The following is a 24,517-nucleotide window of genomic DNA, read 5'->3' as shown; positions in this document are numbered from 1 at the left end:
AGCCTGCCTTAGCCCCGCTGCACCACAGGGCTGGCAATCCCAAGGGCCAGATTGAAAGAGGGTTGGGCCATAGTTTGCCCTCCCCTGCCCTAAACCGTAGTTTAGTTAGTTTATGTGTTAATCTGGCACTGCTATTAGGGAGCTTCCGCATGCAGACTGTGGCTGATCCCTAGCCTCTCCAATTCAGTGAGGCATATCTGCCCTGGTCCTCTTGTGTCCTTGCACCCCCCGGTCCACGTGTCCCTCCACCCCAATTCAGACACTCCCTCCCCCTGTCCCCATGTGTCTCTGTGCCCCCCACTCAAACTCTTCCCCCTTGTGGCCCTGCACATCCACTCCAGTTCAACCCTTGCCCCAGTTTGTCCTCCCCCACTAGCGCTTATGAATCCCTGTCTGTGATCCCCAGCAGCCGCATGTGACTCATACTGTCTGTTTCATGACCTGGCCCAACAGGCACTGTGAAGGCAGTGATGCAAGCTCTTTCTCTTCCGTATGGTAGCTGGGGCTGGCTGGGAGCAGCTGCTCTGTTCTAGCACCATAGCATCCTCCACAGTGGGTAAAAGGCAGAACTTCAGCACTTTCCAGCATAAGTTATTTTCTGTGAAAAAAATAAAAATATGCGCTGCACATAAATTAGGAGTGTGCACAGTGGTGGAAAATTCCCCCAGGAGTATAACTTACCAACTTATATTCTGTTCAACTGGCCATCAGACCTCTATTGAGCAAGCTTGATTCATCTACTTAGCTAACCTTTCACTTTTCATATTGACAATACTCACTACCAAATATTACCTCATTTTTGATAAGCAATGGAAACAGCCCTGAGCTGGCCAAAGCCAGTTGAGGCTGAGGCTCTTTGAACTTTTCTGTCACACTTTTACTTTTTGTACTGCACATGCTCATTGTCATACATTATCTCATTCTGCACATGCTTGCTTAAACTGTTTTTGCTTTACAGCCAAGATTACCTCATCTGACCTTACTACTCATGCTCCAGGACATTTACTTCGTGACAACACCTCATTTTATGTAATTTTTACCATTGGGCATGCTCAGCCCAGAGATACTTCATGGCCAGATCTTCATTTTACTCTCAGCTCTGGTCATGTGTCTTACAACATTCAATGGTAAATGTCGAACAGCTTTTGTCTGGTAAAATGACTCATGCCTGTTCCAGAGAGACAAGACAGGGGCACAAAATGGAGGGAAAGAACTCTTACACTATCAGAAAGCCAGGCAGAAGTTGCACATCTGGAAAACGAGAATTCCTCCAAGCAACGGACACACTTAGAATGCCATCGCTTACAGGTAAAGCCTCTTGGCAGCAGAGGCAACATTTGAAACCTGGCAAGACGGGCATGCCCTGACGAGAAAAAACATAACTCTCCCCACTGGTAAAGATGTTATACCAATAAAATGAAAACCAGCAGGATCTTATTAAAGGGGAAAAGGCAAAATGCCACATTTATTGTGAATGCAGAAAGTATCATAGTAAGCAGTTAGCTATAGCTATAACATTCCATTCAATTTAATGTTTATTCACACATTCATTCATACACACACACACAGGTTCTGCAAGGTTGTTATCAGAGTTACCAGCCATAGAGTTGCTCATGCCAAGCCACTGGCCAGGTGGCCTGGACATGAGGAGGGAGCAGGGCCTTGTGAGATGCTCATCTGATGCTCCTGGAAGTTGGTTTGCAGAATCAGACCCCAAAGTTCTCACTTTCTAGAGTCCATTTTTATAGGAATTTCTTCCTATGCCAGTCTGTGGGAATTGCTTCATCATGCTGTTGCTGAATCAATCAGCAGATTGCACATTCCTGATGGCTCCGTGCTGCCAGATGTTATCTTGTTCTTTGGTTCTCCCATTCTTGAGGCTCTTGGGTGGATTCCAGTCTGCCCTCCGGGGGTCCTCTGGTTATTTACACTTGACGCCTTCTTCAGCCAAAGAACACTGTATTCTTAGGCTGGCGCCTCCCTGATCATTCAATTATTATCCACACCAAGCATCCATCCACATACATCCTCTATCTCTATTTTGATGACAATTATTAACAAAGCGAGATGAATACAACAAAAGGGCGGGGAGTCTCTGGGTGTTGTTTCTGTAGTTGCAGAGTACTGCTTTGAGTCTCTCGCTTTGTGAGTAGTTGTTGTTACAAAGAATTGCTTTGAGAACAGACTCTGTCTTAGAATGTACTAACACAATTAGCAGCTTGCAAGTTTCACACAGAGAGGGAGAGAAACAGTACCGAAAACCAAGAGACCTCTTAATTAGTAATACCCTGGAATTTAAACTATGGGGAATCAAATTCATTTGTGATTTTAATACAGAACTTCTTTAATATGATCCAACAAAGAAGAAGTTAAATGATCCTTTAACTACTTATCTAACTAACCATAATTCTACTAACAACTAACTATAAAAAATGTATTAATCGCTACAGAAATAGAAGAAAAGCTGAAGATGGATATTCTACGGCTCTGTCTCTGGCTGAGGAGGTGGAAAAGGAATGGTGTGGTTCACCTGTGCACCCCTATGTAGCCTCGGTATCCAACACGCGGAGGCATAGGGCATTTTCAGGTGTCAAACAAACACAAACTGAAAATCTGCGATCAAGGGCTTGAGGGGCACATGTGCACCTGATGTAGGACATGCTCGGTTCAACCTATTCTGTGCACTGCTGACGATTGGCGATTACACTGAACGTTGTAGAGATGCATGCGTTTCAATGGTTTTCTCTCACTTTGTCCATCTATTTTCTATTTTGTTGAAAGGCAAGAAAGGGAAGCAGCGTTCTTTGCTATGTCACATGTCCTTGTTTGATGGAGGTCCTTTCCATGGTGGTGTGCAAGCATAAAGGTAGTTTGTTTTCTGGTGAAGAAATCCCTGGATGGGGTGTGCGTTGAGTTGACAGTGCGTGGCGGAGGGGATGGGGTCTCCTTGTGAAGTATGGGGAATTAGCTCAAACGGTAGAGCGCTCGCTTCGCATGCGAGAGGTAGCGGGATCAATGCCCGCATTCTCCAGAAAACAGAGACTGCTACTGCTCTTCTTCTCCCATTTTCTCTTTTTTCCATCCCCACCCGCTTGCACTCACCTCACACGGTTTCTCTCTGCCAGAAAGGAGCGTTGCGGTAAGCCTTTTGTCTTGAGGCAGCAAAAGGGGCAACGTCTCTTTCAAGAGAGTGCGTGTCTGAGTTCTTTCCTTTTGCCAGCCTCTTTGTCTTTGTTTTTCCTGAGGTAGGCGCGGAAGGCGGAGTCGGGTGTGAAAGGAGAAGAGCGGAAATGTGTCAATTATTGACGAAGGGGAAGGGGAACGGACTGAGAAAACGTTGTGGTTTAAAAAGCCCCTTTCAAGCCAGGCAGGAGGCTGCAAACATGTTTTCCATTGCACCACTGTCCCTGTTCTGGGTGGGAATCAGGGCTGGGGTCCCAACATTGTGCTGCGCGTGCTTGAGACAATTCCGGGTCCCCTGTAGGTAGGATGGGAGCCTGGTGCCCCCTGGCGTTCCGTTCTTACCTTGCGGCATTGTCTTCGTGCCATGCCTGTTAAGGAGCCTGTTGGGTGAATTGAGGGCAGACTAGGCGGCGACCCGGCAGTCAGGAGGATGAAGGGATAGGTGTGCGTCGCTTATTCCTTTCAAAGGCTGGGCAGAGGCAAGCCTATAATTATAGTTAGTGCCAGTGGCATTTCTACCTGACACCTTGAGTCACTCGGGGCCCTTTGCACTTGGCTTCCTTCGATAGCTCAGCTGGTAGAGCGGAGGACTGTAGGTTTAACACCCCTGGGAATCCTTAGGTCGCTGGTTCGACTCCGGCTCGAAGGAGTGAACTTTTGGTTCCACCTTCTTCTTTAGAGCTCCTGCTCTGGCCACTGCCACGTTGTACTGCATTCGTGCAAGACTGGCCTCTGGAGGTCGGCTGCATTTAAAGCACCACTTGCCACTACTTTCATCTACCACACCTGCTTCCAAGTACCTAGGCCACAGTTTATGCTTTTATAGGCCGAGTTCCTTTTTCTTCGCTCTCCCGCACTCACAGCGTAGACATCTAGCTATGGATCTCAGGCTTCAGAAGTGCCATTTATCACCCTGGTACCGCGGCGCCTTTGTCATACAATAGAGCGGCCGTAGCTATGTCCCCAAGCTGTCTTCGAGGTGTTTTGCCTGGGGCAGAGGTGCTGCGGGGACATAGTTTCTGGTGGAGGGGAGGACGGGAACATAGGGGGAAAAGGAAAGGCTCTTTCGTCACTGAGAGTCCCTTGTCCTTCAGGCTCAACCTGTTGTGTGCGCTGCTGACAGCGGGCTATTATGCTCAACGTTGTAGCAATGTGTGCCTTTCAGTGGTTTGCTCTCTGTCCATCTTTCCTCGGCGTCATAGAGCTCAGTTTATGGAATAGTGTGAGGGAGCGGTTCCATTTCTTTCCGTTTTGGGCTTTTGTCCATGACATTTGTCGAGATGGGTTGTCTTTGGGCAACGGCGATTGCAAAGGCTTCTGGCGTAGAAGTGCGAGAAGCCCAATCTGGCGGAATTTCTGGCGAGGAGCTGCCGGACTGTCCGTAGATAATCTAAAGCTTTGCTGTCCTTGGCCTGTGCAGTGACTAGGCGGGCAGGGAAGCAACTCGTCGCCTTTCCTTTGCAGTTTTTCCTCTTCTTCTTGTCATGAACAGAGGCGTTCGGTATGTGTGGGAGGGCAACGCCTGGGCGTGTGTGAGTTTCTCTGATGGTCTCTGGAAAGCTGTGTTTTGTTGAAAGGCAAGAAAGGGGAGCAGCGTTCTTTGCTATGTCACGTGTCCTTGTTGGGTGGAGGTCCTTTCCAGGGTGGTGTGCAAACGTAAAGGTAGTTTGTTTTGCGGTGAAGAAATCCCTGGATGGGGTGTGCGCTGAGGGGGCGGGGTCTCCTTGTGAGAGTATGGGGAATTAGCTCAAATGGTAGAGCGCTCGCTTAGCATGCGAGAGGTAGCGGGATCAATGCCCGCATTCTCCAGGCGGCGGTGACTGCTGCTGCTCTTCCTCTCTCATCTTTCTCTTTTTTCCATCCCCACCCGCTTGCACTCACCTCACACGATTTCTGTCTGCCAGAAAGGAGCGTTGCGGTAAGCCTTTTGTCTTGAGGCAGCAAAAGGGCAACCTCTCTTTCAGGAGAGTGTGTGTCTGAGTTCTTTCCTTTTGCCAGTCTCTTTGTCTTTGTTTTTCCTGAGGTAGGCGCGGAAGGCGGAGTCGGGTGTGAAAGGAGAAGAGCGGAAATGTGTCAATTATTGACGAAGGGGAAGGGGAACGGACTGAGAAAACGTTGTGGTTTAAAAAGCCCCTTTCAAGCCAGGCAGGAGGCTGCAAACATGTTTTCCATTGCACCACTATCCCTGTTCTGGGTGGGAATCAGGGCTGGGGCCCCAACATTGTGCTGCGCGTGCTTGAGACAATTCCGGGTCCCCTGTAGGTAGGATGGTAGCCTGGTGCCCCCTGGCATTCCGTTCTTACCTTGCGGCATTGTCTTCGTGCCATGCCTGTTAAGGAGCCTGTTGGGTGAATTGAGGGCAGACTAGGCGGCGACCCGGCAGCCAGGAGGATGAAGGGATAGGTGTGCATCGCTTATTCCTTTCAAAGGCTGGGCAGAGGCAAGCCTATAATTATAGTTAGTGCCAGTGGCACTTCTACCTGACACCTTGAGTCACTCGGGGCCCTTTGCACTTGGCTTCCTTCGATAGCTCAGCTGGTAGAGCGGAGGACTGTAGGTTTAACATCCCTGGGAATCCTTAGGTCGCTGGTTCGACTCCGGCTCGAAGGAGTGAGCTTTTGGTTCCACCTTCTTCTTTAGAGCTCCCGCTCTGGCCACTGCCACGTTGTACTGCATTCGTGCAAGACTGGCCTCTGGAGGTCGGCTGCATTTAAAGCACCACTTGCCACTACTTTCATCTACCACACCTGCTTCCAAGTACCTAGGCCACAGTTTATGCCTTTATAGGCCGAGTTCCTTTTTCTTCGCTCTCCCGCACTCACAGCGTAGACATCTAGCTATGGATCTCAGGCTTCAGAAGTGCCATTTATCACCCTGGTACCGCGGCGCCTTTGTCATACAATAGAGCGGCCGTAGCTATGTCCCCAAGCTGTCTTCGAGGTGTTTTGCCTGGGGCAGAGGTGCTGCGGGGACATAGTTTCTGGTGGCGGGGAGGACGGGAACGTAGGGGGAAAAGGAAAGGCCCTTTCGTCACTGAGAGTCCCTTGTCCTTCAGGCTCAACCTGTTGTGTGCGCTGCTGACAGCGGGCTATTATGCTCAACGTTGAAGCAATGTGTGCCTTTCAGTGGTTTGCTCTCTGTCCATCTTTCCTCGGCGTCATAGAGCTCAGTTTATGGAATAGTGTGAGGGAGCGGTTCCATTTCTTTCAGTTTTGGGCTTTTGTCCATGACATTTGTCGAGATGGGTTGTCTTTGGGCAACGGCGATTGCAAAGGCTTCTGGCGGAGAAGTGCGAGAAGCCCAATCTGGCGGAATTTCTGGCAAGGAGCTGCCGGGCTCTCCGTAGATAATCTAAAGCTTTGCTGTCCTTGGCCTGTGCAGCGACTAGGCGGGCAGGGAGGCAACTCGTCGCCTTTCCTTTGCAGTTTTTCCTCTTCTTCTTGTCATGAACAGAGGCATTCGGTATGTGTGGGAGGGCAAGGCCTGGGCGTGTGTGAGTTTCTCTGATGGTCTCTGGAAAGCTGTGTTTTGTTGAAAGGCAAGAAAGGGGAGCAGCGTTCTTTGCTATGTCACGTGTCCTTGTTGGGTGGAGGTCCTTTCCAGGGTGGTGTGCAAACGTAAAGGTAGTTTGTTTTGCGGTGAAGAAATCCCTGGATGGGGTGTGCGCTGAGGGGGCGGGGTCTCCTTGTGAGAATATGGGGAATTAGCTCAAATGGTAGAGCGCTCGCTTAGCATGCGAGAGGTAGCGGGATCAATGCCCGCATTCTCCAGGCGGCGGTGACTGCTGCTGCTCTTCCTCTCTCATCTTTCTCTTTTTTCCATCCCCACCCGCTTGCACTCACCTCACACGATTTCTGTCTGCCAGAAAGGAGCGTTGCGGTAAGCCTTTTGTCTTGAGGCAGCAAAAGGGCAACCTCTCTTTCAGGAGAGTGTGTGTCTGAGTTCTTTCCTTTTGCCAGTCTCTTTGTCTTTGTTTTTCCTGAGGTAGGCGCGGAAGGCGGAGTCGGGTGTGAAAGGAGAAGAGCGGAAATGTGTCAATTATTGACGAAGGGGAAGGGGAACGGACTGAGAAAACGTTGTGGTTTAAAAAGCCCCTTTCAAGCCAGGCAGGAGGCTGCAAACATGTTTTCCATTGCACCACTATCCCTGTTCTGGGTGGGAATCAGGGCGGGGGCCCCAACATTGTGCTGCGCGTGCTTGAGACAATTCCGGGTCCCCTGTAGGTAGGATGGTAGCCTGGTGCCCCCTGGCATTCCGTTCTTACCTTGCGGCATTGTCTTCGTGCCATGCCTGTTAAGGAGCCTGTTGGGTGAATTGAGGGCAGACTAGGCGGCGACCCGGCAGCCAGGAGGATGAAGGGATAGGTGTGCATCGCTTATTCCTTTCAAAGGCTGGGCAGAGGCAAGCCTATAATTATAGTTAGTGCCAGTGGCACTTCTACCTGACACCTTGAGTCACTCGGGGCCCTTTGCACTTGGCTTCCTTCGATAGCTCAGCTGGTAGAGCGGAGGACTGTAGGTTTAACATCCCTGGGAATCCTTAGGTCGCTGGTTCGACTCCGGCTCGAAGGAGTGAGCTTTTGGTTCCACCTTCTTCTTTAGAGCTCCCGCTCTGGCCACTGCCACGTTGTACTGCATTCGTGCAAGACTGGCCTCTGGAGGTCGGCTGCATTTAAAGCACCACTTGCCACTACTTTCATCTACCACACCTGCTTCCAAGTACCTAGGCCACAGTTTATGCCTTTATAGGCCGAGTTCCTTTTTCTTCGCTCTCCCGCACTCACAGCGTAGACATCTAGCTATGGATCTCAGGCTTCAGAAGTGCCATTTATCACCCTGGTACCGCGGCGCCTTTGTCATACAATAGAGCGGCCGTAGCTATGTCCCCAAGCTGTCTTCGAGGTGTTTTGCCTGGGGCAGAGGTGCTGCGGGGACATAGTTTCTGGTGGCGGGGAGGACGGGAACGTAGGGGGAAAAGGAAAGGCCCTTTCGTCACTGAGAGTCCCTTGTCCTTCAGGCTCAACCTGTTGTGTGCGCTGCTGACAGCGGGCTATTATGCTCAACGTTGAAGCAATGTGTGCCTTTCAGTGGTTTGCTCTCTGTCCATCTTTCCTCGGCGTCATAGAGCTCAGTTTATGGAATAGTGTGAGGGAGCGGTTCCATTTCTTTCAGTTTTGGGCTTTTGTCCATGACATTTGTCGAGATGGGTTGTCTTTGGGCAACGGCGATTGCAAAGGCTTCTGGCGGAGAAGTGCGAGAAGCCCAATCTGGCGGAATTTCTGGCAAGGAGCTGCCGGGCTGTCCGTAGATAATCTAAAGCTTTGCTGTCCTTGGCCTGTGCAGCGACTAGGCGGGCAGGGAGGCAACTCGTCGCCTTTCCTTTGCAGTTTTTCCTCTTCTTCTTGTCATGAACAGAGGCGTTCGGTATGTGTGGGAGGGCAAGGCCTGGGCGTGTGTGAGTTTCTCTGATGGTCTCTGGAAAGCTGTGTTTTGTTGAAAGGCAAGAAAGGGGAGCAGCGTTCTTTGCTATGTCACGTGTCCTTGTTGGGTGGAGGTCCTTTCCAGGGTGGTGTGCAAACGTAAAGGTAGTTTGTTTTGCGGTGAAGAAATCCCTGGATGGGGTGTGCGCTGAGGGGGCGGGGTCTCCTTGTGAGAATATGGGGAATTAGCTCAAATGGTAGAGCGCTCGCTTAGCATGCGAGAGGTAGCGGGATCAATGCCCGCATTCTCCAGGCGGCGGTGACTGCTGCTGCTCTTCCTCTCTCATCTTTCTCTTTTTTCCATCCCCACCCGCTTGCACTCACCTCACACGATTTCTGTCTGCCAGAAAGGAGCGTTGCGGTAAGCCTTTTGTCTTGAGGCAGCAAAAGGGCAACCTCTCTTTCAGGAGAGTGTGTGTCTGAGTTCTTTCCTTTTGCCAGTCTCTTTGTCTTTGTTTTTCCTGAGGTAGGCACGGAAGGCGGAGTCGGAAAGGAGAAGAGCGGAAATGTGTCAATTATTGACGAAGGGGAAGGGAACGGACTGAGAAAACGTTGTGGTTTAAAAAGCCCCTTTCAAGCCAGGCAGGAGGCTGCAAACATGTTTTCCATTGCACCACTGTCCCTGTTCTGGGTGGGAATCAGGGCTGGGGTCCCAACATTGTGCTGCGCGTGCTTGAGACAATTCTGGGTCCCCTGTAGGTAGGATGGTACCGTTGTGCCCCCTGGCGTTCCGTTCTTACCTTGTGGCATTGTCTTCGTGCCATGCCTGTTAAGGAGCCTGTTGGGTGAATTGAGGGCAGACTAGGCAGCGACCCGGCAGCCAGGAGGATGAAGGGATAGGTGTGCGTCGCTTATTCCTTTCAAAGGCTGGGCAGAGGCAAGCCTATAATTATAGTTAGTGCCAGTGGCACTTCTACCTGACACCTTGAGTCACTCGGGGCCCTTTGCACTTGGCTTCCTTCGATAGCTCAGCTGGTAGAGCAGAGGACTGTAGGTTTAACACCCCTGGGAATCCTTAGGTCGCTGGTTCAACTCCGGCTCGAAGGAGTAAACTTTTGGTTCCACCTTCTTCTTTAGAGCTCCCGCTCTGGCCACTGCCACGTTGTACTGCATTCGTGCAAGACTGGCCTCTGGAGGTCGGCTGCATTTAAAGCACCACTTGCCACTACTTTCATCTACCACACCGGCTTCCAAGTACCTAGGCCACAGTTTATGCCTTTATAGGCCGAGTTCCTTTTTCTTCGCTCTCCCGCACTCACAGCGTAGACATCTAGCTATGGATCTCAGGCTTCAGAAGTGCCATTTATCACCCTGGTACCGCGGCGCCTTTGTCATACAATAGAGCGGCCGTAGCTATGTCCCCAAGCTGTCTTCGAGGTGTTTTGCCTGGGGCAGAGGTGCTGCGGGGACATAGTTTCTGGTGGCGGGGAGGACGGGAACATAGGGGGAAAAAGAAAGGCTCTTTCGTCACTGAGAGTCCCTTGTCCTTCAGGCTCAACCTGTTGTGTGCGCTGCTGACAGCGGGCTACTATGCTCAACGTTGTAGCAATGTGTGCCTTTCAGTGGTTTGCTCTCTGTCCATCTTTCCTCGGCGTCATAGAGCTCAGTTTATGGAATAGTGTGAGGGAGCGGTTCCATTTCTTTCAGTTTTGGGCTTTTGTCCATGACATTTGTCGAGATGGGTTGTCTTTGGGCAACGGCGATTGCAAAGGCTTCTGGCGGAGAAGTGCGAGAAGCCCAATCTGGCGGAATTTCTGGCAAGGAGCTGCCGGGCTGTCCGTAGATAATCTAAAGCTTTGCTGTCCTTGGCCTGTGCAGCGACTAGGCGGGCAGGGAGGCAACTCGTCGCCTTTCCTTTGCAGTTTTTCCTCTTCTTCTTGTCATGAACAGAGGCGTTCGGTATGTGTGGGAGGGCAAGGCCTGGGCGTGTGTGAGTTTCTCTGATGGTCTCTGGAAAGCTGTGTTTTGTTGAAAGGCAAGAAAGGGGAGCAGCGTTCTTTACTATGTCACGTGTCCTTGTTGGGTGGAGGTCCTTTCCAGGGTGGTGTGCAAACGTAAAGGTAGTCTGTTTTGCGGTGAAGAAATCCCTGGATGGGGTGTGCGCTGAGGGGGCGGGGTCTCCTTGTGAGAGTATGGGGAATTAGCTCAAATGGTAGAGCGCTCGCTTAGCATGCGAGAGGTAGCGGGATCAATGCCCGCATTCTCCAGGCGGCGGTGACTGCTGCTGCTCTTCCTCTCTCATCTTTCTCTTTTTTCCATCCCCACCCGCTTGCACTCACCTCACACGATTTCTGTCTGCCAGAAAGGAGCGTTGCGGTAAGCCTTTTGTCTTGAGGCAGCAAAAGGGCAACCTCTCTTTCAGGAGAGTGTGTGTCTGAGTTCTTTCCTTTTGCCAGTCTCTTTGTCTTTGTTTTTCCTGAGGTAGGCGCGGAAGGCGGAGTCGGGTGTGAAAGGAGAAGAGCGGAAATGTGTCAATTATTGACGAAGGGGAAGGGGAACGGACTGAGAAAACGTTGTGGTTTAAAAAGCCCCTTTCAAGCCAGGCAGGAGGCTGCAAACATGTTTTCCATTGCACCACTATCCCTGTTCTGGGTGGGAATCAGGGCTGGGGCCCCAACATTGTGCTGCGTGTGCTTGAGACAATTCCGGGTCCCCTGTAGGTAGGATGGTAGCCTGGTGCCCCCTGGCATTCCGTTCTTACCTTGCGGCATTGTCTTCGTGCCATGCCTGTTAAGGAGCCTGTTGGGTGAATTGAGGGCAGACTAGGCGGCGACCCGGCAGCCAGGAGGATGAAGGGATAGGTGTGCGTCGCTTATTCCTTTCAAAGGCTGGGCAGAGGCAAGCCTATAATTATAGTTAGTGCCAGTGGCACTTCTACCTGACACCTTGAGTCACTCGGGGCCCTTTGCACTTGGCTTCCTTCGATAGCTCAGCTGGTAGAGCGGAGGACTGTAGGTTTAACATCCCTGGGAATCCTTAGGTCGCTGGTTCGACTCCGGCTCGAAGGAGTGAGCTTTTGGTTCCACCTTCTTCTTTAGAGGTCCCGCTCTGGCCACTGCCACGTTGTACTGCATTCGTGCAAGACTGGCCTCTGGAGGTCGGCTGCATTTAAAGCACCACTTGCCACTACTTTCATCTACCACACCTGCTTCCAAGTACCTAGGCCACAGTTTATGCCTTTATAGGCCGAGTTCCTTTTTCTTCGCTCTCCCGCACTCACAGCGTAGACATCTAGCTATGGATCTCAGGCTTCAGAAGTGCCATTTATCACCCTGGTACCGCGGCGCCTTTGTCATACAATAGAGCGGCCGTAGCTATGTCCCCAAGCTGTCTTCGAGGTGTTTTGCCTGGGGCAGAGGTGCTGCGGGGACATAGTTTCTGGTGGCGGGGAGGACGGGAACATAGGGGGAAAAGGAAAGGCTCTTTCGTCACTGAGAGTCCCTTGTCCTTCAGGCTCAACCTGTTGTGTGCGCTGCTGACAGCGGGCTATTATGCTCAACGTTGTAGCAATGTGTGCCTTTCAGTGGTTTGCTCTCTGTCCATCTTTCCTCGGCGTCATAGAGCTCAGTTTATGAAATAGTGTGAGGGAGCGGTTCCATTTCTTTCCGTTTTGGGCTTTTGTCCATGACATTTGTCGAGATGGGTTGTCTTTGGGCAACGGCGATTGCAAAGGCTTCTGGCGGAGAAGTGCGAGAAGCCCAATCTGGCGGAATTTCTGGCAAGGAGCTGCCGGGCTGTCCGTAGATAATCTAAAGCTTTGCTGTCCTTGGCCTGTGCAGCGACTAGGCGGGCAGGGAGGCAACTCGTCGCCTTTCCTTTGCAGTTTTTTCCTTTTCTTCTTGTCATGAACAGAGGCGTTCGGTATGTGTGGGAGGGCAAGGCCTGGGCGTGTGTGAGTTTCTCTGATGGTCTCTGGAAAGCTGTGTTTTGTTGAAAGGCAAGAAAGGGGAGCAGCGTTCTTTACTATGTCACGTGTCCTTGTTGGGTGGAGGTCCTTTCCAGGGTGGTGTGCAAACGTAAAGGTAGTCTGTTTTGCGGTGAAGAAATCCCTGGATGGGGTGTGCGCTGAGGGGGCGGGGTCTCCTTGTGAGAGTATGGGGAATTAGCTCAAATGGTAGAGCGCTCGCTTAGCATGCGAGAGGTAGCGGGATCAATGCCCGCATTCTCCAGGCGGCGGTGACTGCTGCTGCTCTTCCTCTCTCATCTTTCTCTTTTTTCCATCCCCACCCGCTTGCACTCACCTCACACGATTTCTGTCTGCCAGAAAGGAGCGTTGCGGTAAGCCTTTTGTCTTGAGGCAGCAAAAGGGCAACCTCTCTTTCAGGAGAGTGTGTGTCTGAGTTCTTTCCTTTTGCCAGTCTCTTTGTCTTTGTTTTTCCTGAGGTAGGCGCGGAAGGCGGAGTCGGGTGTGAAAGGAGAAGAGCGGAAATGTGTCAATTATTGACGAAGGGGAAGGGGAACGGACTGAGAAAACGTTGTGGTTTAAAAAGCCCCTTTCAAGCCAGGCAGGAGGCTGCAAACATGTTTTCCATTGCACCACTATCCCTGTTCTGGGTGGGAATCAGGGCTGGGGCCCCAACATTGTGCTGCGTGTGCTTGAGACAATTCCGGGTCCCCTGTAGGTAGGATGGTAGCCTGGTGCCCCCTGGCATTCCGTTCTTACCTTGCGGCATTGTCTTCGTGCCATGCCTGTTAAGGAGCCTGTTGGGTGAATTGAGGGCAGACTAGGCGGCGACCCGGCAGCCAGGAGGATGAAGGGATAGGTGTGCGTCGCTTATTCCTTTCAAAGGCTGGGCAGAGGCAAGCCTATAATTATAGTTAGTGCCAGTGGCACTTCTACCTGACACCTTGAGTCACTCGGGGCCCTTTGCACTTGGCTTCCTTCGATAGCTCAGCTGGTAGAGCGGAGGACTGTAGGTTTAACATCCCTGGGAATCCTTAGGTCGCTGGTTCGACTCCGGCTCGAAGGAGTGAGCTTTTGGTTCCACCTTCTTCTTTAGAGCTCCCGCTCTGGCCACTGCCACGTTGTACTGCATTCGTGCAAGACTGGCCTCTGGAGGTCGGCTGCATTTAAAGCACCACTTGCCACTACTTTCATCTACCACACCTGCTTCCAAGTACCTAGGCCACAGTTTATGCCTTTATAGGCCGAGTTCCTTTTTCTTCGCTCTCCCGCACTCACAGCGTAGACATCTAGCTATGGATCTCAGGCTTCAGAAGTGCCATTTATCACCCTGGTACCGCGGCGCCTTTGTCATACAATAGAGCGGCCGTAGCTATGTCCCCAAGCTGTCTTCGAGGTGTTTTGCCTGGGGCAGAGGTGCTGCGGGGACATAGTTTCTGGTGGCGGGGAGGACGGGAACATAGGGGGAAAAGGAAAGGCTCTTTCGTCACTGAGAGTCCCTTGTCCTTCAGGCTCAACCTGTTGTGTGCGCTGCTGACAGCGGGCTATTATGCTCAACGTTGTAGCAATGTGTGCCTTTCAGTGGTTTGCTCTCTGTCCATCTTTCCTCGGCGTCATAGAGCTCAGTTTATGAAATAGTGTGAGGGAGCGGTTCCATTTCTTTCCGTTTTGGGCTTTTGTCCATGACATTTGTCGAGATGGGTTGTCTTTGGGCAACGGCGATTGCAAAGGCTTCTGGCGGAGAAGTGCGAGAAGCCCAATCTGGCGGAATTTCTGGCAAGGAGCTGCCGGGCTGTCCGTAGATAATCTAAAGCTTTGCTGTCCTTGGCCTGTGCAGCGACTAGGCGGGCAGGGAGGCAACTCGTCGCCTTTCCTTTGCAGTTTTTCCTTTTCTTCTTGTCATGAACAGAGGCGTTCGGTATGTGTGGGAGGGCAAGGCCTGGGCGTGTGTGAGTTTCTCTGATGGTCTCTGGAAAGCTGTGTTTTGTTGAAAGGCAAGAAAGGGGAGCAGCGTTCTTTACTATGTCACGTGTCCTTGTTGGGTGGAGGTCCTTTCCAGGGTGGTGTGCAAACGTAAAGGTAGTCTGTTTTGCGGTGAAGAAATCCCTGGATGGGGTGTGCGCTGAGGGGGCGGGGTCTCCTTGTGAGAGTATGGGGAATTAGCTCAAATGGTAGAGCGCTCGCTTAGCATGCGAGAGGTAGCGGGATCAATGCCCGCATTCTCCAGGCGGCGGTGACTGCTGCTGCTCTTCCTCTCTCATCTTTCTCTTTTTTCCATCCCCACCCGCTTGCACTCACCTCACACGATTTCTGTCTGCCAGAAAGGAGCGTTGCGGTAAGCCTTTGTCTTGAGGCAGCAAAAGGGCAACCTCTCTTTCAGGAGAGTGTGTGTCTGAGTTCTTTCCTTTTGCCAGTCTCTTTGTCTTTGTTTTTCCTGAGGTAGGCGCGGAAGGCGGAGTCGGGTGTGAAAGGAGAAGAGCGGAAATGTGTCAATTATTGACGAAGGGGAAGGGGAACGGACTGAGAAAACGTTGTGGTTTAAAAAGCCCCTTTCAAGCCAGGCAGGAGGCTGCAAACATGTTTTCCATTGCACCACTATCCCTGTTCTGGGTGGGAATCAGGGCTGGGGCCCCAACATTGTGCTGCGCGTGCTTGAGACAATTCCGGGTCCCCTGTAGGTAGGATGGTAGCCTGGTGCCCCCTGGCATTCCGTTCTTACCTTGCGGCATTGTCTTCGTGCCATGCCTGTTAAGGAGCCTGTTGGGTGAATTGAGGGCAGACTAGGCGGCGACCCGGCAGCCAGGAGGATGAAGGGATAGGTGTACATCGCTTATTCCTTTCAAAGGCTGGGCAGAGGCAAGCCTATAATTATAGTTAGTGCCAGTGGCACTTCTACCTGACACCTTGAGTCACTCGGGGCCCTTTGCACTTGGCTTCCTTCGATAGCTCAGCTGGTAGAGCGGAGGACTGTAGGTTTAACATCCCTGGGAATCCTTAGGTCGCTGGTTCGACTCCGGCTCGAAGGAGTGAGCTTTTGGTTCCACCTTCTTCTTTAGAGGTCCCGCTCTGGCCACTGCCACGTTGTACTGCATTCGTGCAAGACTGGCCTCTGGAGGTCGGCTGCATTTAAAGCACCACTTGCCACTACTTTCATCTACCACACCTGCTTCCAAGTACCTAGGCCACAGTTTATGCCTTTATAGGCCGAGTTCCTTTTTCTTCGCTCTCCCGCACTCACAGCGTAGACATCTAGCTATGGATCTCAGGCTTCAGAAGTGCCATTTATCACCCTGGTACCGCGGCGCCTTTGTCATACAATAGAGCGGCCGTAGCTATGTCCCCAAGCTGTCTTCGAGGTGTTTTGCCTGGGGCAGAGGTGCTGCGGGGACATAGTTTCTGGTGGCGGGGAGGACGGGAACGTAGGGGGAAAAGGAAAGGCTCTTTCGTCACTGAGAGTCCCTTGTCCTTCAGGCTCAACCTGTTGTGTGCGCTGCTGACAGCGGGCTACTATGCTCAACGTTGTAGCAATGTGTGCCTTTCAGTGGTTTGCTCTCTGTCCATCTTTCCTCGGCGTCATAGAGCTCAGTTTATGAAATAGTGTGAGGGAGCGGTTCCATTTCTTTCCGTTTTGGGCTTTTGTCCATGACATTTGTCGAGATGGGTTGTCTTTGGGCAACGGCGATTGCAAAGGCTTCTGGCGTAGAAGTGCGAGAAGCCCAATCTGGCGGAATTTCTGGCGAGAAGCTGCCGGGCTGTCCGTAGATAATCTAAAGCTTTGCTGTCCTTGGCCTGTGCAGCGACTAGGCGGGCAGGGAAGCAACTCCTCGCCTTTCCTTTGCAGTTTTTCCTTTTCTTCTTGTCATGAACAGAGGCGTTCGGTATGTGTGGGAGGGCAAGGCCTGGGCGTGTGTGAGTTTCTCTGATGGTCTCTGGAAAGCTGTGTTTTGTTGAAAGGCAAGAAAGGGGAGCAGCGTTCTTTGCTATGTCACGTGTCCTTGTTGGGTGGAGGTCCTTTCCAGGGTGGTGTGCAAACGTAAAGGTTGTCTGTTTTGCGGTGAAGAAATCCCTGGATGGGGTGTGCGCTGAGGGGGCGGGGTCTCCTTGTGAGAGTATGGGGAATTAGCTCAAATGGTAGAGCGCTCGCTTAGCATGCGAGAGGTAGCGGGATCAATGCCCGCATTCTCCAGGCGGCGGTGACTGCTGCTGCTCTTCCTCTCTCATCTTTCTCTTTTTTCCATCCCCACCCGCTTGCACTCACCTCACACGATTTCTGTCTGCCAGAAAGGAGCGTTGCGGTAAGCCTTTTGTCTTGAGGCAGCAAAAGGGCAACCTCTCTTTCAGGAGAGTGTGTGTCTGAGTTCTTTCCTTTTGTCAGTCTCTTTGTCTTTGTTTTTCCTGAGGTAGGCGCGGAAGGCGGAGTCGGGTGTGAAAGGAGAAGAGCGGAAATGTGTCAACTATTGACGAAGGGGAAGGGAACGGACTGAGAAAATGTTGTGGTTTAAAAAGCCCCTTTCAAGCCAGGCAGGAGGCTGCAAACATGTTTTCCATTGCACCACTGTCCCTGTTCTGGGTGGGAATCAGGGCTGGGGTCCCAACATTGTGCTGCGCGTGCTTGAGACAATTCCGGGTCCCCTGTAGGTAGGATGGTAGCCTGGTGCCCCCTGGCATTCCGTTCTTACCTTGCGGCATTGTCTTCGTGCCATGCCTGTTAAGGAGCCTGTTGGGTGAATTGAGGGCAGACTAGGCGGCGACCCGGCAGCCAGGAGGATGAAGGGATAGGTGTGCGTCGCTTATTCCTTTCAAAGGCTGGGCAGAGGCAAGCCTATAATTATAGTTAGTGCCAGTGGCACTTCTACCTGACACCTTGAGTCACTCGGGGCCCTTTGCACTTGGCTTCCTTCGATAGCTCAGCTGGTAGAGCGGAGGACTGTAGGTTTAACACCCCTGGGAATCCTTAGGTCGCTGGTTCGACTCCGGCTCGAAGGAGTGAGCTTTTGGTTCCACCTTCTTCTTTAGAGGTCCCGCTCTGGCCACTGCCACGTTGTACTGCATTCGTGCAAGACTGGCCTCTGGAGGTCGGCTGCAGTTAAAGCACCACTTGCCACTACTTTCATCTACCACACCTGCTTCCAAGTACCTAGGCCACAGTTTATGCCTTTATAGGCCGAGTTCCTTTTTCTTCGCTCTCCCGCACTCACAGCGTAGACATCTAGCTATGGATCTCAGGCTTCAGAAGTGCCATTTATCACCCTGGTACCGCGGCGCCTTTGTCATACAATAGAGCGGCCGTAGCTATGTCCCCAAGCTGTCTTCGAGGTGTTTTGCCTGGGGCAGAGGTGCTGCGGGGACATAGTTTCTGGTGGCGGGGAGGACGGGAACGTAGGGGGAAAAGGAAAGGCCCTTTCGTCACTGAGAGTCCCTTTTCCTTCAGGCTCAACCTGTTGTGTGCGTTGCTGACAGCGGGCTATTATGCTCAACGTTGGAGCAATGTATGCCTTTCAGTGGTTTGCTCTCTGTCCATCTTTCCTCGGCGTCATAGAGCTCAGTTTATGGAGTAGTGTGAGGGAGCGATTCCATTTCTTTCCGTTTTGGGCTTTTGTCCATGACATTTGTCGAGATGGGTTGTCTTTGGGCAACGGCGATTGCAAAGGCTTCTGGCGGAGAAGTGCAAGAAGCCCAATCTGGCGGAATTTCTGGGAAGGAGCTTCCGGGCTGCCCATAAATAATCTAAAGCTTTGCTGTCCTTGGCCTGTTCAGAGACTAGGCGGGCAGGGAGGCAACTCGTCGCCTTTCCTTTGCAGTTTTTCCTCTTCTTCTTGTCATGAACAGAGGCGTTCGGTATATGTGGGAGGGCAAGGCCTGGGCGTGTGTGAGTTTCTCTGATGGTTTCTGGAAAGCTGTGTTTTGTTGAAAGGCAAGAAAGGGGAGCAGCGTTCTTTGCTATGTCACGTGTCCTTGTTGGGTGGAGGTCCTTTCCAGGGTGGTGTGCAAACGTAAAGGTAGTCTGTTTTGCGGTGAAGAAATCCCTGGATGGGGTGTGCGCTGAGGGGGCGGGGTCTCCTTGTGAGAGTATGGGGAATTAGCTCAAATGGTAGAGCGCTCGCTTAGCATGCGAGAGGTAGCGGGATCAATGCCCGCATTCTCCAGGCGGCGGTGACTGCTGCTGCTCTTCCTCTCTCATCTTTCTCTTTTTTCCATCCCCACCCGCTTGCACTCACCTCACACGATTTCTGTCTGCCAGAAAGGAGCGTTGCGGTAAGCCTTTTGTCTTGAGGCAGCAAAAGGGCAACCTCTCTTTCAGGAGAGTGTGTGTCTGAGTTCTTTCCTTTTGCCAGTCTCTTTGTCTTTGTTTTTCCTGAGGTAGGCGCGGAAGGCGGAGTCGGGTGTGAAAGGAGAAGAGCGGAAATGTGTCAATTATTGACAAAGGGGAAGGGAACGGACTGAGAAAACGTTGTGGTTTAAGAAGCCCCTTTCAAGCCAGGCAGGAGGCTGTAAACATGTTTTCCATTGCACCACTGTCCCTGTTCTGGGTGGGAATCAGGGCTGGGGTCCCAACATTGTGCTGCGCGTGCTTGAGACAATTCCGGGTCCCCTGTAGGTAGGATGGTAGCGTTGTGCCCCCTGGCGTTCCGTTCTTACCTTGTGGCATTGTCTTCGTGCCATGCCTGTTAAGGAGCCTGTTGGGTGAATTGAGGGCAGACTAGGCAGCGACCCGGCAGCCAGGAGGATGAAGGGATAGGTGTGCGTCGCTTATTCCTTTCAAAGGCTGGGCAGAGGCAAGCCTATAATTATAGTTAGTGCCAGTGGCACTTCTACCTGACACCTTGAGTCACTCGGGGCCCTTTGCACTTGGCTTCCTTCGATAGCTCAGCTGGTAGAGCGGAGGACTGTAGGTTTAACACCCCTGGGAATCCTTCGGTCGCTGGTTCGACTCCGGCTCGAAGGAGTGAGCTTTTGGTTCCACCTTCTTCTTTAGAGCTCCCGCTCTGGCCACTGCCACGTTGTACTGCATTCGTGCAAGACTGGCCTCTGGAGGTCGGCTGCATTTAAAGCACCACTTGCCACTACTTTCATCTACCACACCGGCTTCCAAGTACCTAGGCCACAGTTTATGCCTTTATAGGCCGAGTTCCTTTTTCTTCGCTCTCCCGCACTCACAGCGTAGACATCTAGCTATGGATCTCAGGCTTCAGAAGTGCCATTTATCACCCTGGTACCGCGGCGCCTTTGTCATACAATAGAGCGGCCGTAGCTATGTCCCCAAGCTGTCTTCGAGGTGTTTTGCCTGGGGCAGAGGTGCTGCGGGGAAATAGTTTCTGGTGGCGGGGAGGACGGGAACGTAGGGGGAAAAGGAAAGGCCCTTTCGTCACTGAGAGTCCCTTGTCCTTCAGGCTCAACCTGTTGTGTGCGCTGCTGACAGCGGGCTATTATGCTCAACGTTGTAGCAATGTGTGCCTTTCAGTGGTTTGCTCTCTGTCCATCTTTCCTCGGCGTCATAGAGCTCAGTTTATGGAATAGTGTGAGGGAGCCGTTCCATTTCTTTCAGTTTTGGGCTTTTGTCCATGACATTTGTCGAGATGGGTTGTCTTTGGGCAACGGCGATTGCAAAGGCTTCTGGCGGAGAAGTGCGAGAAGCCCAATCTGGCGGAATTTCTGGCAAGGAGCTGCCGGGCTCTCCGTAGATAATCTAAAGCTTTGCTGTCCTTGGCCTGTGCAGCGACTAGGCGGGCAGGGAGGCAACTCGTCGCCTTTCCTTTGCAGTTTTTCCTCTTCTTCTTGTCATGAACAGAGGCGTTCGGTATGTGTGGGAGGGCAAGGCCTGGGCGTGTGTGAGTTTCTCTGATGGTCTCTGGAAAGCTGTGTTTTGTTGAAAGGCAAGAAAGGGGAGCAGCGTTCTTTGCTATGTCACGTGTCCTTGTTGGGTGGAGGTCCTTTCCAGGGTGGTGTGCAAACGTAAAGGTAGTCTGTTTTGCGGTGAAGAAATCCCTGGATGGGGTGTGCGCTGAGGGGGCGGGGTCTCCTTGTGAGAGTATGGGGAATTAGCTCAAATGGTAGAGCGCTCGCTTAGCATGCGAGAGGTAGCGGGATCAATGCCCGCATTCTCCAGGCGGCGGTGACTGCTGCTGCTCTTCCTCTCTCATCTTTCTCTTTTTTCCATCCCCACCCGCTTGCACTCACCTCACACGATTTCTGTCTGCCAGAAAGGAGCGTTGCGGTAAGCCTTTTGTCTTGAGGCAGCAAAAGGGCAACCTCTCTTTCAGGAGAGTGTGTGTCTGAGTTCTTTCCTTTTGCCAGTCTCTTTGTCTTTGTTTTTCCTGAGGTAGGCGCGGAAGGCGGAGTCGGGTGTGAAAGGAGAAGAGCGGAAATGTGTCAATTATTGACAAAGGGGAAGGGAACGGACTGAGAAAACGTTGTGGTTTAAGAAGCCCCTTTCAAGCCAGGCAGGAGGCTGCAAACATGTTTTCCATTGCACCACTGTCCCTGTTCTGGGTGGGAATCAGGGCTGGGGTCCCAACATTGTGCTGCGCGTGCTTGAGACAATTCCAGGTCCCCTGTAGGTAGGATGGTAGCGTTGTGCCCCCTGGCGTTCCGTTCTTACCTTGTGGCATTGTCTTCGTGCCATGCCTGTTAAGGAGCCTGTTGGGTGAATTGAGGGCAGACTAGGCAGCGACCCGGCAGCCAGGAGGATGAAGGGATAGGTGTGCGTCGCTTATTCCTTTCAAAGGCTGGGCAGAGGCAAGCCTATAATTATAGTTAGTGCCAGTGGCACTTCTACCTGACACCTTGAGTCACTCGGGGCCCTTTGCACTTGGCTTCCTTCGATAGCTCAGCTGGTAGAGCGGAGGACTGTAGGTTTAACACCCCTGGGAATCCTTAGGTCGCTGGTTCGACTCCGGCTCGAAGGAGTGAGCTTTTGGTTCCACCTTCTTCTTTAGAGCTCCCGCTCTGGCCACTGCCACGTTGTACTGCATTCGTGCAAGACTGGCCTCTGGAGGTCGGCTGCATTTAAAGCACCACTTGCCACTACTTTCATCTACCACACCGGCTTCCAAGTACCTAGGCCACAGTTTATGCCTTTATAGGCCGAGTTCCTTTTTCTTCGCTCTCCCGCACTCACAGCGTAGACATCTAGCTATGGATCTCAGGCTTCAGAAGTGCCATTTATCACCCTGGTACCGCGGCGCCTTTGTCATACAATAGAGCGGCCGTAGCTATGTCCCCAAGCTGTCTTCGAGGTGTTTTGCCTGGGGCAGAGGTGCTGCGGGGAAATAGTTTCTGGTGGCGGGGAGGACGGGAACGTAGGGGGAAAAGGAAAGGCCCTTTCGTCACTGAGAGTCCCTTGTCCTTCAGGCTCAACCTGTTGTGTGCGCTGCTGACAGCGGGCTATTATGCTCAACGTTGTAGCAATGTGTGCCTTTCAGTGGTTTGCTCTCTGTCCATCTTTCCTCGGCGTCATAGAGCTCAGTTTATGGAATAGTGTGAGGGAGCGGTTCCATTTCTTTCAGTTTTGGGCTTTTGTCCATGACATTTGTCGAGATGGGTTGTCTTTGGGCAACGGCGATTGCAAAGGCTTCTGGCGGAGAAGTGCGAGAAGCCCAATCTGGCGGAATTTCTGGCAAGGAGCTGCCGGGCTGTCCGTAGATAATCTAAAGCTTTGCTGTCCTTGGCCTGTGCAGCGACTAGGCGGGCAGGGAGGCAACTCGTCGCCTTTCCTTTGCAGTTTTTCCTCTTCTTCTTGTCATGAACAGAGGCGTTCGGTATGTGTGGGAGGGCAAGGCCTGGGCGTGTGTGAGTTTCTCTGATGGTCTCTGGAAAGCTGTGTTTTGTTGAAAGGCAAGAAAGGGGAGCAGCGTTCTTTGCTATGTCACGTGTCCTTGTTGGGTGGAGGTCCTTTCCAGGGTGGTGTGCAAACGTAAAGGTAGTCTGTTTTGCGGTGAAGAAATCCCTGGATGGGGTGTGCGCTGAGGGGGCGGGGTCTCCTTGTGAGAGTATGGGGAATTAGCTCAAATGGTAGAGCGCTCGCTTAGCTTGCGAGAGGTAGCGGGATCAATGCCCGCATTCTCCAGGCGGCGGTGACTGCTGCTGCTCTTCCTCTCTCATCTTTCTCTTTTTTCCATCCCCACCCGCTTGCACTCACCTCACACGATTTCTGTCTGCCAGAAAGGAGCGTTGCGGTAAGCCTTTTGTCTTGAGGCAGCAAAAGGGCAACCTCTCTTTCAGGAGAGTGTGTGTCTGAGTTCTTTCCTTTTGCCAGTCTCTTTGTCTTTGTTTTTCCTGAGGTAGGCGCGGAAGGCGGAGTCGGGTGTGAAAGGAGAAGAGCGGAAATGTGTCAATTATTGACGAAGGGGAAGGGGAACGGACTGAGAAAACGTTGTGGTTTAAAAAGCCCCTTTCAAGCCAGGCAGGAGGCTGCAAACATGTTTTCCATTGCACCACTATCCCTGTTCTGGGTGGGAATCAGGGCTGGGGTCCCAACATTGTGCTGCGCGTGCTTGAGACAATTCCGGGTCCCCTGTAGGTAGGATGGTAGCGTTGTGCCCCCTGGCGTTCCGTTCTTACCTTGTGGCATTGTCTTCGTGCCATGCCTGTTAAGGAGCCTGTTGGGTGAATTGCGGGCAGACTAGGCGGCGACCCGGCAGCCAGGAGGATGAAGGGATAGGTGTGCGTCGCTTATTCCTTTCAAAGGCTGGGCAGAGGCAAGCCTATAATTATAGTTAGTGCCAGTGGCACTTCTACCTGACACCTTGAGTCACTCGGGGCCCTTTGCACTTGGCTTCCTTCGATAGCTCAGCTGGTAGAGCGGAGGACTGTAGGTTTAACACCCCTGGGAATCCTTAGGTCGCTGGTTCGACTCCGGCTCGAAGGAGTGAGCTTTTGGTTCCACCTTCTTCTTTAGAGCTCCCGCTCTGGCCACTGCCACGTTGTACTGCATTCGTGCAAGACTGGCCTCTGGAGGTCGGCTGCATTTAAAGCACCACTTGCCACTACTTTCATCTACCACACCGGCTTCCAAGTACCTAGGCCACAGTTTATGCCTTTATAGGCCGAGTTCCTTTTTCTTCGCTCTCCCGCACTCACAGCGTAGACATCTAGCTATGGATCTCAGGCTTCAGAAGTGCCATTTATCACCCTGGTACCGCGGCGCCTTTGTCATACAATAGAGCGGCCGTAGCTATGTCCCCAAGCTGTCTTCGAGGTGTTTTGCCTGGGGCAGAGGTGCTGCGGGGACATAGTTTCTGGTGGCGGGGAGGACGGGAACGTAGGGGGAAAAGGAAAGGCCCTTTCGTCACTGAGAGTCCCTTGTCCTTCAGGCTCAACCTGTTGTGTGCGCTGCTGACAGCGGGCTATTATGCTCAACGTTGTAGCAATGTGTGCCTTTCAGTGGTTTGCTCTCTGTCCATCTTTCCTCGGCGTCATAGAGCTCAGTTTATGGAATAGTGTGAGGGAGCGGTTCCATTTCTTTCAGTTTTGGGCTTTTGTCCATGACATTTGTCGAGATGGGTTGTCTTTGGGCAACGGCGATTGTAAAGGCTTCTGGCGGAGAAGTGCGAGAAGCCCAATCTGGCGGAATTTCTGGCAAGGAGCTGCCGGGCTGTCCGTAGATAATCTAAAGCTTTGCTGTCCTTGGCCTGTGCAGCGACTAGGCGGGCAGGGAGGCAACTCGTCGCCTTTCCTTTGCAGTTTTTCCTCTTCTTCTTGTCATGAACAGAGGCGTTCGGTATGTGTGGGAGGGCAAGGCCTGGGCGTGTGTGAGTTTCTCTGATGGTCTCTGGAAAGCTGTGTTTTGTTGAAAGGCAAGAAAGGGGAGCAGCGTTCTTTGCTATGTCACGTGTCCTTGTTGGGTGGAGGTCCTTTCCAGGGTGGTGTGCAAACGTAAAGGTAGTCTGTTTTGCGGTGAAGAAATCCCTGGATGGGGTGTGCGCTGAGGGGGCGGGGTCTCCTTGTGAGAG

The 24,517-nt window shown here is 52.2% G+C and overlaps 21 non-coding genes across 21 annotated transcripts; all 21 read left to right on the top strand.

The window, feature by feature from the left end:
* The first annotated feature begins 2,958 nt into the window (after positions 1–2,958).
* On the top strand, positions 2,959–3,031 carry TRNAA-CGC. Its single transcript has one exon. It is a non-coding gene; the product is annotated as a tRNA-Ala (tRNA).
* Positions 3,032–3,742: 711 nt separating this feature from the next.
* On the top strand, positions 3,743–3,832 carry TRNAY-GUA. Its single transcript is given in 2 exon segments — positions 3,743–3,779; positions 3,797–3,832. It is a non-coding gene; the product is annotated as a tRNA-Tyr (tRNA).
* A 1,087-nt stretch (positions 3,833–4,919) lies between these two features.
* Positions 4,920–4,992, top strand: TRNAA-AGC. The gene has a single exon. It is a non-coding gene; the product is annotated as a tRNA-Ala (tRNA).
* Positions 4,993–5,703: 711 nt separating this feature from the next.
* On the top strand, positions 5,704–5,793 carry TRNAY-GUA. The gene is given in 2 exon segments: positions 5,704–5,740; positions 5,758–5,793. It is a non-coding gene; the product is annotated as a tRNA-Tyr (tRNA).
* A 1,087-nt stretch (positions 5,794–6,880) lies between these two features.
* On the top strand, positions 6,881–6,953 carry TRNAA-AGC. Its single transcript has one exon. It is a non-coding gene; the product is annotated as a tRNA-Ala (tRNA).
* A 711-nt stretch (positions 6,954–7,664) lies between these two features.
* Positions 7,665–7,754, top strand: TRNAY-GUA. Its single transcript is given in 2 exon segments — positions 7,665–7,701; positions 7,719–7,754. It is a non-coding gene; the product is annotated as a tRNA-Tyr (tRNA).
* Positions 7,755–8,841: 1,087 nt separating this feature from the next.
* TRNAA-AGC lies at positions 8,842–8,914 on the top strand. The gene has a single exon. It is a non-coding gene; the product is annotated as a tRNA-Ala (tRNA).
* A 705-nt stretch (positions 8,915–9,619) lies between these two features.
* Positions 9,620–9,709, top strand: TRNAY-GUA. The gene is given in 2 exon segments: positions 9,620–9,656; positions 9,674–9,709. It is a non-coding gene; the product is annotated as a tRNA-Tyr (tRNA).
* A 1,087-nt stretch (positions 9,710–10,796) lies between these two features.
* TRNAA-AGC lies at positions 10,797–10,869 on the top strand. The gene has a single exon. It is a non-coding gene; the product is annotated as a tRNA-Ala (tRNA).
* A 711-nt stretch (positions 10,870–11,580) lies between these two features.
* On the top strand, positions 11,581–11,670 carry TRNAY-GUA. The gene is given in 2 exon segments: positions 11,581–11,617; positions 11,635–11,670. It is a non-coding gene; the product is annotated as a tRNA-Tyr (tRNA).
* Positions 11,671–12,758: 1,088 nt separating this feature from the next.
* TRNAA-AGC lies at positions 12,759–12,831 on the top strand. The gene has a single exon. It is a non-coding gene; the product is annotated as a tRNA-Ala (tRNA).
* Positions 12,832–13,542: 711 nt separating this feature from the next.
* On the top strand, positions 13,543–13,632 carry TRNAY-GUA. Its single transcript is given in 2 exon segments — positions 13,543–13,579; positions 13,597–13,632. It is a non-coding gene; the product is annotated as a tRNA-Tyr (tRNA).
* A 1,087-nt stretch (positions 13,633–14,719) lies between these two features.
* Positions 14,720–14,792, top strand: TRNAA-AGC. The gene has a single exon. It is a non-coding gene; the product is annotated as a tRNA-Ala (tRNA).
* Positions 14,793–15,502: 710 nt separating this feature from the next.
* Positions 15,503–15,592, top strand: TRNAY-GUA. Its single transcript is given in 2 exon segments — positions 15,503–15,539; positions 15,557–15,592. It is a non-coding gene; the product is annotated as a tRNA-Tyr (tRNA).
* Positions 15,593–16,679: 1,087 nt separating this feature from the next.
* TRNAA-AGC lies at positions 16,680–16,752 on the top strand. Its single transcript has one exon. It is a non-coding gene; the product is annotated as a tRNA-Ala (tRNA).
* A 710-nt stretch (positions 16,753–17,462) lies between these two features.
* TRNAY-GUA lies at positions 17,463–17,552 on the top strand. Its single transcript is given in 2 exon segments — positions 17,463–17,499; positions 17,517–17,552. It is a non-coding gene; the product is annotated as a tRNA-Tyr (tRNA).
* Positions 17,553–18,639: 1,087 nt separating this feature from the next.
* Positions 18,640–18,712, top strand: TRNAA-AGC. The gene has a single exon. It is a non-coding gene; the product is annotated as a tRNA-Ala (tRNA).
* Positions 18,713–19,422: 710 nt separating this feature from the next.
* On the top strand, positions 19,423–19,512 carry TRNAY-GUA. Its single transcript is given in 2 exon segments — positions 19,423–19,459; positions 19,477–19,512. It is a non-coding gene; the product is annotated as a tRNA-Tyr (tRNA).
* A 1,087-nt stretch (positions 19,513–20,599) lies between these two features.
* On the top strand, positions 20,600–20,672 carry TRNAA-AGC. Its single transcript has one exon. It is a non-coding gene; the product is annotated as a tRNA-Ala (tRNA).
* A 710-nt stretch (positions 20,673–21,382) lies between these two features.
* TRNAY-GUA lies at positions 21,383–21,472 on the top strand. Its single transcript is given in 2 exon segments — positions 21,383–21,419; positions 21,437–21,472. It is a non-coding gene; the product is annotated as a tRNA-Tyr (tRNA).
* Positions 21,473–23,343: 1,871 nt separating this feature from the next.
* On the top strand, positions 23,344–23,433 carry TRNAY-GUA. Its single transcript is given in 2 exon segments — positions 23,344–23,380; positions 23,398–23,433. It is a non-coding gene; the product is annotated as a tRNA-Tyr (tRNA).
* Positions 23,434–24,517: the final 1,084 nt, after the last annotated feature.

The sequence above is a fragment of the Dermochelys coriacea genome, chromosome 2 (assembly GCF_009764565.3).
Source record: "Dermochelys coriacea isolate rDerCor1 chromosome 2, rDerCor1.pri.v4, whole genome shotgun sequence".
Lineage (NCBI taxonomy): Eukaryota > Metazoa > Chordata > Testudines > Dermochelyidae > Dermochelys > Dermochelys coriacea.
This window is presented reverse-complemented; position numbering and strand designations above follow the sequence as displayed.